The sequence below is a fragment of the Palaemon carinicauda genome, chromosome 3 (assembly GCF_036898095.1).
Source record: "Palaemon carinicauda isolate YSFRI2023 chromosome 3, ASM3689809v2, whole genome shotgun sequence".
Taxonomy (NCBI): Eukaryota; Metazoa; Arthropoda; class Malacostraca; order Decapoda; family Palaemonidae; genus Palaemon; species Palaemon carinicauda.
This window is the reverse complement of record NC_090727.1, coordinates 173,680,532-173,690,531: the sequence shown is the minus strand read 5'-3', so window position 1 is coordinate 173,690,531 and position 10,000 is coordinate 173,680,532.

Genomic DNA, 10,000 nt, shown 5'->3' with positions numbered 1-10,000 from the left:
AGAGAGAGAGAGAGAGAGAGAGAGAGAGAGAGAGAGAGAGAGAGAGAGAGTTAGTGTATCGATTGTTTGTGGTGGGAAAGACTGTTGGTATGAATGAGATTGTTTGTTTATGTTTTAGTTAGGTTACGGCAGTGGTGAATGTCTTGGGTGAATGATTATTTTTAATTTGACTGCAGCTAGAGGCAGGTGTGAATGCTGGAATATTATTATTATTCTTTATTTGATTCGACCAGCGTGGAAGTGCTCAATTATTTTGACAGCCGTAATTCCTCCTTTGCTGCAAGTTTGAAATTTTGAAGTTCTACTGATTAAACTACCCAATTAGGAAGATCTTATGCAGCATGCATAATGACCTAATTAAACGACGGTGCCAAGGATTAATATCTGGATCAGGAATAAAAAAATATAATATTGTGCGACAAATGTGGTGAGGTCGGCATCAGTGCCAATGAATTAGAATCTAAACTGGATGAAATTTCTGCAATTAAGGACCTTGCAGACGTTCTTGAATGAGTGACTATTGATTTTAACTTTTCTTTTTGGCTTCATAAACTGTTGGTTTTGAGGGATGAGAAGGATGGTAATGCTCGCCAAATGTTTTACATATAGATGGAATGTTATCTTCGAGCACGGTATGCATTCTTGCTTTACACTCTTCATGGTCTTATTTCCAATGTTTTTTTTTTTTTCTTTTTTTTTTCTTTTACCGTATTTTCTACCGGGCCGGTAAACAAAGTTAAGATCATCAACTAATTTCAGCCTGCTTCTACTAGTTTACATTTGATAGACCATTGTAATGGGTTGGCATTACCCAAGACTAGAGAACAATGGTTTGATTTTGGAGGGTCCTTCTCCTAGAAGAACAATTGCATTGCAGTAGTTAACTCCGTGAGTGAAGAAGAATTGTTTAGTAATCTGGGTGTGGTCAGGTGTATAAGGCCAGAGGAGAATCTGTAAAGAATAGGCCAGACTAATCGGTGGATGTGAAGGGAAAGAAAAATTGAGCCGTAACCAGAGAGAGGGATCTAATGTAGTGCTGTCTGGCCAGTCAAAGATCCTATAACTTTTTAGCTGCAGTATCTATATTTATTTCACACATTAAACAACGACTATATTTACTACTATTTCACATAACGATCACAGCACAATTCAAACTGCATGTTATTAGAAAATAAATTAGAATGAGTTTTGCAAACTTTACTTCCTACGTATCAAGGTTATAGTTCTCTTACCATAAAAGGCTCCTGTCTATTTTTTTCGATGATTCTTTTAATTATCGATCTCTCTTCTTATGTTCGATATAAGTTCAAGCAAATCAACTCCTTCATTTGCATATTTAAAATAGGCTGTCTCTCATTTGTATTCTTAAGGACGTTTTTATTTGATGCAATTTTCTATCAATTCTTATATTTTGTCTTTAAATTAGTGTATAAACTTTTATTTATTTGTTTTCATTGTGTATTTCTTAATTTATTCTAACTGCTCTTCTTTTTATACCAATTAATACAAATTTATGTATATATCTAATTATATTTACTTTTGTTTGCACTCTGTTTTAGCTAATAAAGCTCTTTTATTTTAGTTTTTCATTCTTCTGACTAACTATTCAATCATCTACTCATCAGTCTATCTGTTGCTCCTATTTTAACCAATCCATTTAATTAATATTAATTTCTAGTTTCTATGTAACACGTTCACAGTTTGCTTTGATAATTAACGTCTGACTCATTATAAATGTACCGGATGTATGACTTTCTGAAATCTGTTTTTTATTCTGTTTATAGTTGTAAATTTATAAATATATTCGGTGTTACTTTAGAATCTTGAATTAATTATAAAATTTCTAAATTGTTTGATGATTCATTCTTATGATTCTCATTTGATTAATTGTATTTCGGTGCTTAAATATTAATTTTTTTAACTGAATTATAATCTTTTGATTATTTGCCTAATTATATTGATTATAATTGCTTTAGTTTGTTTTAATAAAGATTAAGTAAATACTTAAAAAGATTTTATTTCTTTCTATTTTCATTCTATCAATTTACCCCTATGTAGTTTTCAATTTACATCGTGACATCAATTTGGAATATATGTTAATATTCAAAAGTAATATAATCTTGTTTAATTTCCTTATACATTGTTTATGCAATAGGCGCATCATATATATATATATATATATATATATATATATATATATATATATTTATATATATATATGTATATATATATGTATAATTATACATGTATATATACATATATACATGCATGTATATACATATATATACACATATATGTATACATATATATACACACATATATATTTATATATATACATGCATATATATACATATATATACACATACACACACACACACACATATATATATATATATATATATATATATATATGCGTAAAAATCACAGGAAAACGTGATGCTCAGATGCAGAAGAACCACAGGGAAAATGAAAATACGAAATATACGATTAAGTCCTGACTAGATTCGTGATACTTCTTCAGAAGACTGATTTATTGAGAGAGGTTTTTTTTTACATTTTATAGGGAAAGTAAACTTACGAACATACATATAGAGAATTAGAGAACAATGACACTCCCTTACCAGCTACCTGGGCTGGGTCAGGTGTTAACTGGGCGGAGACCCAACCTCATTAGACACCTGCCAAAAAGGGTCATTTCTGGTGGCGGGTAAATTCTTGTTTTTGACTTTCAGTACGGTTTATTTATATGAAAACACGGTAGCCTTATCTATATAAATACATAAGCAAAACATACACATACATACATACATATATATATATATATACATACATACATACATATATATATACATATATACATATATACACACATACATATATATACACATACATACACATACATATATATACATATACATATATACACATACATACATATACATACCTATATATACACACACACACATATATATATATATATATATATATATATATATATATATGGATAAATATCAACACAACATCGTGTTCAAATCGAAATAAATTTCTACCTCATACTTGGGATCGAACGCTAGCCCTTCTAATGAAAGGCCAGGTCGAAACCAACCATGCCACAAGAGGCCATAAAAGAAATTGGAACCTAACGCTACCCAGCTGTTCGAGGATTTACCTGGCGAGACATCAGTCTCTTACCAGCGAGTTTTACCCGATTTCCCGGGCCACCACGTGACACAATTGGTAGTAATTCATTCAAATTACCCCTAATGAGTCAATATGGATAAATATCAACACAACATCGTGTTCAAATAGAAATAAATTTCTACCTCATACTTGGGATCGAACGCTAGCCCCTTCTAATGAAAGGCCAGGTCGAAACCAACCATGCCACGAGAGGCCATAAAAGAAATCGGAACCTAACGTTACCCAGCTGTTCGAGGATTTACCTGACGAGACATCAGTCTCTTACCAGCGAGTTTTACCCGATTTCCCAGCCCACCACATGACAAAATTGGTAGTAATTCATTCAAATTACCCCTAATGAGTCAATATGGATAAATATCAACACAACATCGTGTTCAAATAGAAATAAATTTCTACCTCATACTTGGGATCGAACGCTAGCCCCTTCTAATGAAAGGCCAGGTCGAAACCAACCATGCCACGAGAGGCCATAAAAGAAATCGGAACCTAACGCTACCCAGCTGTTCGAGGATTTACCTGGCGAGACATCAGTCTCTTACCAGCGAGTTTTACCCGATTTCCCGGCCCACCACATGACGCAATTGGTAGTAATTCATTCAAATTACCCCTAATGAGTCAACATGGATAAATATCAACACAACATCGTGTTCAAATAGAAATAAATTTCTACCTCATACTTGGGATCTAACACTAGCCCCTTCTAATGAAAGGCCAGGTCGAAACCAACCATGCCACGAGAGGCCATAAAAGAAATTGGAACCTAACGCTACCCAGCTGTTCGAGGATTTACCTGGCGAGACAGCAGTCTCTTACCAGCGAGTTTTACCCGATTTCCCGGCCCACCACGTGACACAATTGGTAGTAATTCATTCAAATTACCCCTAATGAGTCAATATGGATAAATATCAACACAACATCGTGTTCAAATAGAAATAAATTTCTACCTCATACTTGGGATCAAACGCTAGCTTCTTCTAATGAAAGGCCAGGTCGAAACCAACCATGCCACGAGAGGCCATAAAAGAAATCAGAACCTAACGCTACCTAGCTGTTCGAGGATTTACCTGGCGAGACATCAGTCTCTTAACAGCGAGTTTTACCCGATTTCCCGGCCCACCACATGACAAAATTGGTAGTAATTCATTCAAATTACCCCTAATGAGTCAATATGGATAAATATCAACACAACATCGTGTTCAAATAGAAATAAATTTCTACCTCATACTTGGGATTGAACGCTAGCCCCTTCTAATGAAAGGCCATGTCGAAACCAACCATGCCACAAGAGGCCATAAAAGAAATCGGAACCTAACGCTACCCAGCTGTTCGAGGATTTACCTGGCGAGACATCAGTCTCTTACCAGCGAGTTTTACCCGATTTCCCGGCCCACCACGTGACAAAATTGGTAGTAATTCATTCAAATTACCCCTAATGAGTCAATATGGATAAATATCAACACAACATCGTGTTCAAATAGAAATAAATTTCTACCTCATACTTGGGATCGAACGCTAGCCCCTTCTAATGAAAGGCCAGGTCGAAACCAACCATGCCACGAGAGGTCATAAAAGAAATCGGAACCTAACGCTACCCAGCTGTTCGAGGATTTACCTGGCAGGACATCAGTCTCTTACCAGCGAGTTTTACCCGATTTCCCGGCCCACCATATGACACAATTGGTAGTAATTCATTCAAATTACCCCTAATGAGTCAATATGGATAAATATCAACACAACATCGTGTTCAAATAGAAATAAATTTCTACCTCATACTTGGGATTGAACACTAGCCCCTTCTAATGAAAGGCCAGGTCGAAACCAACCATGCCACGAGAGGCCATAAAAGAAATCGGAACCTAACGCTACCCAGCTGTTCGAGGATTTACCTGGCGAGACATCAGTCTCTTACCAGCGAGTTTTACCCGATTTCCCGGCCCACCACGTGACACAATTGGTAGTAATTCATTCAAATTACCCCTAATGAGTCAATATGGATAAATATCAACACAACATCGTGTTCAAATAGAAATAAATTTCTACCTCATACTTGGGATCGAACGCTAGCTTCTTCTAATGAAAGGCCAGGTCGAAACCAACCATGCCACGAGAGGCCATAAAAGAAATCAGAACCTAACGCTACCCAGCTGTTCGAGGATTTACCTGGCGAGACATCAGTCTCTTAACAGCGAGTTTTACCCGATTTCCCGGCCCACCACATGACAAAATTGGTAGTAATTCTTTCAAATTACCCCTAATGAGTCAATATGGATAAATATCAACACAACATCGTGTTTAAATAGAAATAAATTTCTACCTCATACTTGGGATCAAACGCTAGCTTCCTCTAATGAAAGGCCAGGTCGAAACCAACCATGCCACGAGAAGACCTAAAAGAAATTTGAACCTAACGCTACCTAGCTGTTCGAGGATTTACCTGGCGAGACATCAGTCTCTTAACAGCGAGTTTTACCCGATTTCCCGGCCCACCACATGACAAAATTGGTAGTAATTCATTCAAATTACCCCTAATGAGTCAATATGGATAAATATCAACACAACATCGTGTTCAAATAGAAATAAATTTCTACCTCATACTTGGGATTGAACGCTAGCCCCTTCTAATGAAAGGCCAGGTCGAAACCAACCATGCCACAAGAGGCCATAAAAGAATTCGGAACCTAACGCTACCCAGCTGTTCGAGGATTTACCTGGCGAGACAGCAGTCTCTTACCAGCGAGTTTTACCCGATTTCCCGGCCCACCACGTGACAAAATTGGTAGTAATTCATTCAAATTACCCCTAATGAGTCAATATGGATAAATATCAACACAAAATCGTGTTCAAATAGAAATAAATTTCTACCTCATACTTGGGATCGAACGCTAGCCCTTTCTAATGAAAGGCCAGGTCGAAACCAACCATGCCACGAGAGGCCATAAAAGAAATCGGAACCTAACGCTACCCAGCTGTTCGAGGATTTACCTGGCGAGACATCAGTCTCTTACCAGCGAGTTTTACCCGATTTCCCGGCCCACCATATGACACAATTGGTAGTAATTCATTCAAATTACCCCTAATGAGTCAATATGGATAAATATCAACACAACATTGTGTTCAAATAGAAATAAATTTCTACCTCATACTTGGGATCGAACGCTAGCCCCTTCTAATGAAAGGCCATGTCGAAACCGACCATGCCGCGAGAGATATACAATTTTTATTCAAATTATTGCCTGAGTGGCGACAATGTATTTTCTGCAGGAATCCTCGTTTCTGTTTCAGTGAAAATTGCATAAGAGAGAAGTTTTGTCCTAGAAGCATATATATATATATATATATATATATATATATATATATATATATATACATATATATATATATATGTATATATATATATATATATATATATATATATATATATATATATATATATATATATATATACATATATATATATATATATATATATATATATATGTATATATATATATATATATATATATATATATATATATATATATATATATATATATATATATATATATGTGCAGCTGTATCTAGTCAACTGCAGGACAAAGGGATCAGACGTCCTTCAAGGGATTCTTGTCTAGTGTTTACCCATTTTTCATCATGATGCTGGCCATTGCGGGTTGCTGATGGTGAGAGACCTTAGTCTGATCACCCACAGCTAACCAACCTATAGTGATTGTGGCGATACACAAACACTCACCCACACACACACACTTATATATATATATATATATATATATATATATATATATATATATATATATACATACACATATATATGTATATATATTTATATATATATATACATATATATATATATATATATATATATATATATATATATATATATATTTACATATATATATGTGTATGTATATATATATATATATATATATATATATATATGTATATATATATATATATATATATATACACACATTGTATACTGCAATGTACAAAATCCGAAAATGAATTCGCTTTCTTTTGAAAGAATAATGAAATTTCGATATCGAAAATATCCGTCCTTTTTCATAAATGCAAGACATTTGTGTTCATTGAATATCTCTTACATATGATTCTTACTGGCATTTATTACCTTAGCTTATCTAATGTCTTCAACTTTAAATAAGGGCTACAGTTTATCTAAACGATGAATAGTAAAGACCGTCATATTCTAACATGGTGACTTTGTTACGTTGTTTAGAAAAGCCAACGATCTATATTTATGGAATATATAACACAATAAATGTCATTTACTATTCTACCGTTACAATCAAATTCTATAACACTCTTTTTAAGACTATATTCATATCAATTATTCCAGATTTTGGTCTATGAAGTCTTAATCAACATTTCAATAACTTCCATGACCAGACATATTTTTTCTTTATATATTATTAAGAAATCAGCAGTCTATCATTTTAAATCCCGAAACAGCCATTATTCAAGATCTTGTTTGTCCGTGAGGTCTTTATCAATATTTCAACAACGTTTGTTGAGAAATCAGCTGTCTTTATTATTTGAAATCTAAAACGGTAAATATATCCAGATTTTGTTCTCCCCTGATGTCTTTATCAAAATCTCAATAACCTCCATGTCCAGACATATTTCCCCTTCAGCTCCCGGCCATAATCGTGTCCAGGATTCCAGAAGCCATCTTATCGAAACCTTTGATCACCCGTGAAATTTTATATCTGAAGTAGATTCCTCGCTCCAAGGTCGCTTGGAGGGTACTTACGATATTTTACAGACTATCTATGACAAAAGATAAAGTTGGAACCTGTTTAACATGGGATAGAAACCCGTTACGTCAAGGTAACATAATCAGATATTGCTCCGAATGTCCTGTCTGCTTGGTAACCGTATGCGAGACACCGGTTGCTATTTTCTTTCTAAATTAATGCATGTTTTGGGCGTGGCAGATCAACAGCGTGGATATTCGGGGTTATATTTAGAGCGTCTGGATTCTTTACTCTTGTTAAGTTTTTATTTGGTTGGAACTGGTCGCGTTCAAATATACTTGTCTTAACAGTTAAGAATGCACGTATTTGAAACGAAAAAAATCTGAGAGAATGAAATAGAAAAAAAAAATATCATGAGGGTTTTAATGTTCATACTATTACTCTACTATTACCATTAATAATGATAATGATCACAATAATAATAATGATAACAATTACATTCTAATGTATCAGTTGACTTATTTTACGATTTTAAGAACACAACTTCTATGATTTTCATGACAAAAATAAACTGAAAGGCAATACAGTAACAAGAAATAAAAAGCTAAATGTGTCTCATAGCACCTTACTCTACTAACTATGGATTAGATTCTAAATTTGGCATTAGATGATTAAAGGATTTTAATCATTATCAAGAAGAAAAAATGTAAAAGTTTTTAAATTTAGAGCAATTGATATCACGATCCAAAATAGTGTTTAAATCATGCTTTAAAAAAAGAGATGATGTTTAGGTCTCTTAATCTTAAAAGAAGGAAAAGTATATTGGTTTGCTTTTGTCTTTGTTAGACATTTGATAGCACGATACACAGGGATGCCGAAAAACGACGTAATTGAAGTCCCAAATTATATATTGAAAAAAACATTCTTCAACTTCTTAAACTATCGGATACCTGATAATAACTTGATATAAGATACGTTTCATAAAGAAGATAATTAAAAAAAAAAGTTAAAAGTTGGAATTCATGTCTATTCTAATAGAAATTAAACATCGGTTTTGATTTTGCCACACATTTTTTGTCCCGATGTTTTATAAAACCGCAAATCCTACTAATTGTCTCCAGTGGTGCAGTAAATTAGAGGAAGTTGTCATTAAGAGAGGAATGTCGTCCAAAAACTGCGTAGGTTCGTGTTGGTATTCATATGGACAAATTAATTGGACGTGCAAAGGAAGGAAACTTTGAGGGAATGGATTAATTATGTTGAATAAATTGTATGATTCAGTGAATACGTTTCCATAGAAACATAAACTCACACACACACACACACACACACACATATATATATATATATATATATATATATATATATATGTATATGTATATATATATATATATATATATATATATATATATATATATATATATATACTGTATATATAGAATAATTGTCACTTTTACAAGTTATTTATATGCATTTGCAATGTCCATAATTAAAAGTTAAGAGATAATTATTGCTGACTTCAAACTTGCCAACATTTCCATAAACGTAAGTACATGAATATCAAAACTTGTATTCACAAACGCATACACGCAAACACTAATATATGTGTATATATACGCATTTACATATACACAAACGCACACGCACACACACGCATATATATAAACATAAGTATATATATATATATATATATATATATATATATATATATATATATATATTTCCAACATTCTCTATAAATGTAAGTAGACTACACATAAACCTCAAAATATACATTCACAAACACATACATACGAACACTAAGATATGTATATGTATATATACATATTTACTGTATATATTTACTGTATACATCAATACACATTATATATTAATATACATTCATTTATATGTTTTATATATACATATATATATATATATATATATATATATATATATATATATATATATATATATATATATATATGCTGTATATATCAAAACACATTATATATCAATATTATATATTTACTTATATCTATCTATCTGTCTATCTTTCTATCTATAAACACATATATATACATACATATATATATATATATATATAT